The sequence below is a fragment of the Scylla paramamosain genome, unplaced genomic scaffold, assembly GCF_035594125.1.
Source record: "Scylla paramamosain isolate STU-SP2022 unplaced genomic scaffold, ASM3559412v1 Contig7, whole genome shotgun sequence".
Taxonomy (NCBI): Eukaryota; Metazoa; Arthropoda; class Malacostraca; order Decapoda; family Portunidae; genus Scylla; species Scylla paramamosain.
Genome location: NW_026973672.1, coordinates 1177501 through 1183466, shown reverse-complemented (window position 1 = coordinate 1183466; position 5966 = coordinate 1177501). Strand labels below are relative to the sequence as shown.

General features: G+C 39.4%; 1 long non-coding RNA gene across 1 annotated transcript in view; it reads right to left on the bottom strand.

Annotated features, from left to right (window-relative positions):
• Positions 1–1313: 1313 nt before the first annotated feature.
• The window catches only part of LOC135096784 (uncharacterized), a 10631-nt gene continuing 5978 nt past the window's right edge, over positions 1314–5966 (bottom strand). The window contains exons 2-3 of the long non-coding RNA XR_010265018.1: positions 3117–3293; positions 1314–2741 (exon numbers count right to left, since the gene is read on the bottom strand). This is a non-coding gene — a long non-coding RNA (uncharacterized LOC135096784). The remainder of the gene's footprint in view (positions 2742–3116; positions 3294–5966) is intronic.

Here is a 5966-nt window from a genome sequence, read left to right as displayed (position 1 = left end):
TTCTAACACATTTTTCGTCCTCCATTCCTCTTAATTCCAATGTTGAATGTGGGTCAGTCTTTTGATCAAGTGATTTTTATTTCATCAAATATGAGGCAAGGTACTTTTTTATGATACCACGCATGGAAACCAATTTGTTTTTCTCAACATAATTCCTAACCTTTTTACGTAGTTCTCAAATGTTAAACCTCTTTTTATATTTATTATACATTATACGTATCAAAACCTTTCTTTACATTGCAAGAATCAAATCCCTTTTATTTCACCACCAAATATGAGATCGAAAAGAGATAAACAAATTTATGTACGAGTATAAGGATGATAAGTGTAAGTAAGTATGTATGTTTCGAACAGGGACTACCACGTGTAAGACTAATGACCTGTTGCAAGTTCCATTATCTTCTTGTGTTCTTATAAGAGACCGATAAACGTTTCATATCATCCACCCCCAAGAATCAAATCCCGATCCATTTTACCACATTAAGACATGAAACACTATTTCACCACACTTGGAATTATTTTTCTTTTTTTTTTTATTTCATCACTTGGAAATATTTTTTTTTTATTTCACCACACTTGGAATCAGAACAACACAACGTTTTACCTCACCACGTACATTATCAGTAACTCACCAAACAGTATATTCCGCCCTCCAACCCCGACGATTCCGCCACTCACTTAGCTGTCCAGTATCTGTCACATTCGGGAGCTCCACGCACACTTATTTCTTTATCGTAACGACTACTGTAGTCTTGCAAGTTTAAACCTTCTTCAACTTATTCATATACTCCCTAAAGTCTTTCAGAACTTCATAACTTAATTTCCTCCTCCATTCCGCGTATTTGCATGTGTGTATACGCGTCTGGGCTCTCTCTCTCTCTCTCTCTCTCTCTCTCTCTCTCTCTCTCTCTCTCTCTCTCTCTCTCTCTCTCTCTCTCTCTCTCTCTCTCTCTCTCTCTCTCTCTCTCTCTCTCTCTCTCTCTCGAGAGAGAGAGAGAGAGAGAGAGAGAGAGAGAGAGAGAGAGAGAGAGAGAGAGAGAGAGAGAGACACACACACACAGTAATAACCTTACCCACTACTTGGCAGGCGGAGATTCGCCCCCAGCTGTTACCGTCTCCCGTGAACATGTGTTGCATGGCATGTGAAAGTTTTCACCCTTAAATCATTGATCTGCCTACATCCCTTATTTTGGAACGCTTTGTTGTCTCAAGTTTTTAAAGGCCACACAGTTCATTAGTCTGGTTCTCAAGGATATTTTCACACGAGAATAACTATTTCTAGAATATAGGTACAAATACAATAACTAAACACATTTTCCTTGTATGTTATTTCTGTACTTTATATTTTTGGTCAGTTACAACGTTAAACATTCTACAAGTCTGCTGGAAAATATACGTGATATTAATTATTGTCTTAGGTATTTCTTACATGAAACAATGCAGTAAAACAAATACACAAAGCCTCCGAAATATTATACTAAACATTCTATCGTATTATACGGTAAACCATCAAGCCGCAGTGTCCCAGAATTAATAGGAAAATCCATGTATTATTCTTGACATGAAACAACGCAATATGAAAAAAAAATAAATAAATAACGCTTCCTAATATCATACTAAGCATTGTATCCTATTATACTGTATGTCATCAAGCACCAATGTCACATAATTAATAGGAAAATTCGGGATGGAAACAAATAAAAAAGCTTCGTAAATACTCACATCATACTAGCATCGCATCGTATTATACTCGTACCTACGCCTTCAGCCAGAGTGTCGCAGCATTACTGGAAAACGCTGCCGAGAAAAGTTTAGCAGCAGCGCAAGTCAGCGTGGAAGGGAAGCTTTTATCTCGGCCTCTCGCAGGGACACTCCAAGGCCAGCCACTTCACTGCGGGACCTCAACATTTTCCCGGGCCTCTCTTGTAAGGTTCTGGCCCCGCACTGGATGGAGCTCCCGGCCGCCTACCCCGCCTCACAAAATATTCACTCCGCTTCTTACAGTTGAATATCTGATCAATATTTCTTATTTATTTATTTATTTATTTATTATTACTATTTATTTATTTTTTTGTGATTCTTTATCTGTCTTTTTCAATGACTCGTCAATTTTAATCCGATTCATTGTGTTTAGCCTTTTTTTTTTGTGGCCTTGCAAGATTTCAATGGGTGTTTACAATTGAAGCCCTTATTGATCAAAAGTTTTTTTTTATTCTTTAAGTATTTGTTTAGTAATATGAAAATTTCAAGGCTCATCTTGCACTTGAATATCCGTCTTTGAAAAGTAGTATTTATTTATTTATTTTCATTCGATATCGTTTCAGCATCTCAGTTCGCTTCCTACTGTCCGTTTTCTCTCTTCGTTTTTTTCTTTTTCTTTATTTTTCCTTTTGTCCTTTTTTCCTTTTCTTTTTATCTCGCTTGCAAACCCGCCGCTCAAGAAGACGTACGAGTTTGCAGGAAATGAGGCGCAAGTTGAAGATGAAGACATCGCGGCTGCTATTCAGGAAGACAGGCACGGCAGGTCATGATGTGATGAGCGGAGGCTGAGGAAAGCACGCGAGGGGGTGAGGTGGCAATGTCAAGGTAGGAGGAGGAGGAGGAGGAGTTCAGGAAGACAGGCACGGCAGGTCATGATGTGATGATCGGAGGCTGAGGAAAGCACGCGAGGGGGTGAAGTGGCAATGTCAAGGTAGGAGGAGGAGGAGGAGGAGGAGGAGGAGGAGGTGGTGGTGGTATTCCTAGAAAGAAATCCAGAATTGACTTAAAACACAATAAGAACAATAAGAACAAAGTAAATACACAAAAAAAAATTATTAGGAGCTTAAAAACGTGGAAGTCAATTCATACATGATATAAACCATACCTTGAAAAAAATATATGAAAGTAATTGGAGAGAGGAAGCAATCAACGCTGATTAAATAATTCACATGATTCAGGCTGGGTCTGACGTTAAAAAATAGTCAGTCATGGAAGCAATCACTTAGCTTTTGTAAAATGGTATATCTCTGAAGCATCTCGTAAATAAAGAGTAAACCACAAATTAAGGTAAAAAAATTATCCTTTTAGGGCGAAATAAGAGAGAACTAAATATCAAGTAATCATTTTGATCTCACTGTAACAGAAATCAGGGACTTGGAGGCGTCAGACGTCACCAAGTCGGTCATTAGTGGAGGTAGGCAGTCCCGTGACAGGCGGCGGACGCTGCTACTCACCGCCACGTTGAGTGAAGTCAGGGTGAGATATTGGAGGTTTTAGACGACATTTCGTTTGTGGGATAGCATTTTTTTCGGCTGGTGAAGAAAATCGTTTTTATTATACACCGACCCGCGTGAACACACACACACACACACACACACACACACACACACACACACGGTAAAAGTTTGTTGCTGTTTGATTCACTTACATTCACTTGAAATCACCTTGTACTCGTACAAGCTTCCTACACCTTTCTTCACTTACATTCACTTGAAATCACCTTGTACAAGCTTCCTACACCTTTCTTCACTTACATTCACTTGAAATCACCTTGTACAAGCTTTCTACACCTTTCTTCCTCTATCATAATGTGGCTAATTTTCCTCCAGTACTATACTAAGTATCAAGTACCGTACTTTAACGAAACAGCGTAATAAAGAAACTAAAAGTCTGTTGCTGCAATATGTTTACTTGGATCCGTCTTGTTAGTTAGTGACCACTACAGGCTACCAACACGTTTCTTTTCTATTATAATGTGGATAGTTTTCCTCCAAACGACCTACGTAAGAACCTAAGCGTGTTACCGTTTAATATCCACTCGAATCCACATAAATTTCTTTAGCCACTGACCGCTACCTTCACCTTCATGGCTTAAATGGCTAATCCTGTACCTTAAGCACTTAGTAAACCAAGATTTCAAGCTCCTCTTCCCCCTTCCTCGGTAAGTCCCGGAAAATATTTTGTTCCCTATTCCTTCATCTTTCCCAAGCCTTGTACTCACTAAAGACAGGGAAACAAAACATCTCACTAATTAACTTTATTTTTCAGCTTAATTCCCATTGTGTCATGTCGTACATAATGTTCAATTACGTAACAAGAAAAAATACGTAATCAAGGATTTCGAAGGTACTTACTGTTAAAATTTTCAGTTGCCTCAGAGAGAGAGAGAGAGAGAGAGAGAGAGAGAGAGAGAGAGAGAGAGAGAGAGAGAGAGAGAGAGAGAGAGAGAGAGAGAGAGAGAGAGAGGTACAAAAATAACGACATTAAGGGTTCAGAGAGCGGAAGACCTGGACGGAAAAAGGAATCCTCGAGGGCAAAAATTCTACGAAGAGAAAGAAAGAAATAGTGAAACTCTAACTTTGGTCACGTAGACTGAAGGAGACGGAGGGAAGGACGAGTGGGAAATCAGATAAGTACGACCTCAAATCCTCCTTTTTCTCCAGGGAGGCTCAGTGCCAGCAGCAGCAGCAGCAGCAGCAGCAGCGCGCAGGGTACTCTGCTGCTACACACGTAGGCGACACCACACACGAGGCAATTGCAGGAAGAGCGGGAAAGACAACACAAGAACTTCATTTCTCGACGGAATCTACCAGACGCCAGTATCCAGTGACAATGTACTGATTTCAATACTGTTAAATGAAGGGAGCATGTGAATATTTTTTTTTACCTTTCATGGTTATTTAGCGTGTCTAAAATCGCATTCAACGCACCCTACAACCCTGTGACAGATTGTACTGACCTTAAAACTGTCTAATGAATATGGTTATGTTATTTATCTAGGTCGGCATTTTTTTTTTTTTTTTAACCATTTAGGTGATATTTGGTGCATCTTATCACAAAGCAGTGTGATAAGTTTATTTTGTTTCAACAGTCACCTCCAGACATATACTGACTAGGTATTAGGAGGTCTGGTTTTTTAATCGCTCTCTCTCTCTCTCTCTCTCTCTCTCTCTCTCTCTCTCTCTCTCTCTCTCTCTCTCTCTCTCTCTCTCCTGCAGGTGATGGTAAAAATTCTGTACAGTGCTTCTAGTGACGTGAATTGTTGCGTATCGCAGTGAGAGGGTTAAGTTTTTTTTTAATCCACTTTTGCTAACTGGTTTCTGTACAGATGCAAGAGTTAACCTAGTATTCGCAGTTTTTTTTTTAATCTTTCTGCCGGAAAAGTCTGACACTCCCTGCCAACGACTGTATTTCCACCTGCCTATGATTTCAGACCTTTACAAAAAGAAAAGTTCCAAGACTTTTCACAATGTCACTTTGGACTTGTTTTTGAACGGTTTTCTTTAGTGACGGGGACCATCAGTGACACTTTTTTGTCGCATTGTGTTGCCCCTGGCCTGACCCCTTTTACAAATAAAAAAAAAGATTTATCGTTTTCTTTTAATGCTGGATAAATCGTGATATATGAGGGTGAAATTTTAAATGCGGCATTTTTGAATAGGGAAGAATGTCCAGAAGTTCTCCAGTTAAAGGGAGGAAAGAGTCCAGATACTGGTTTACTCCTGCATGGCAGTGGGTGAGATGCAAAACAATTAAGGGAGAAAAATCTTTAATCGAAAGGCTTTTGAATTCACCGTGCTTGGTAAAGATTCAGTTTTTTTTTTTTTTACATAAATGGGAAGCTGTATCCTATACATGCTCAGCAAAGCCCCTGTATAGTCATCAACTGAAAGACGGAGAATAAAAAAAAAAACGGTTGAAGGCGAGATGGTTGAATAATAATGAAGAGGGAATAGTTGTCTGAATGCTTGTGTCCAGTAGAAGGACTCGATATTCAAGTTTTCGAGATCTTGAACAATACAAGGTCTGTCGTGCGCCATTCGAGAAATGGAGGGAGCTGAAGTTGGACGCTCTTAAATGGAATAAAACAGATCTGAATGATTCTGGGTAATTAAACACAAACACCATTAACATGAACCAATGACATGAACCCACTACCTCACAAACTAGTGTTATTTTTAGTCCCCATGATACGACTGTACATT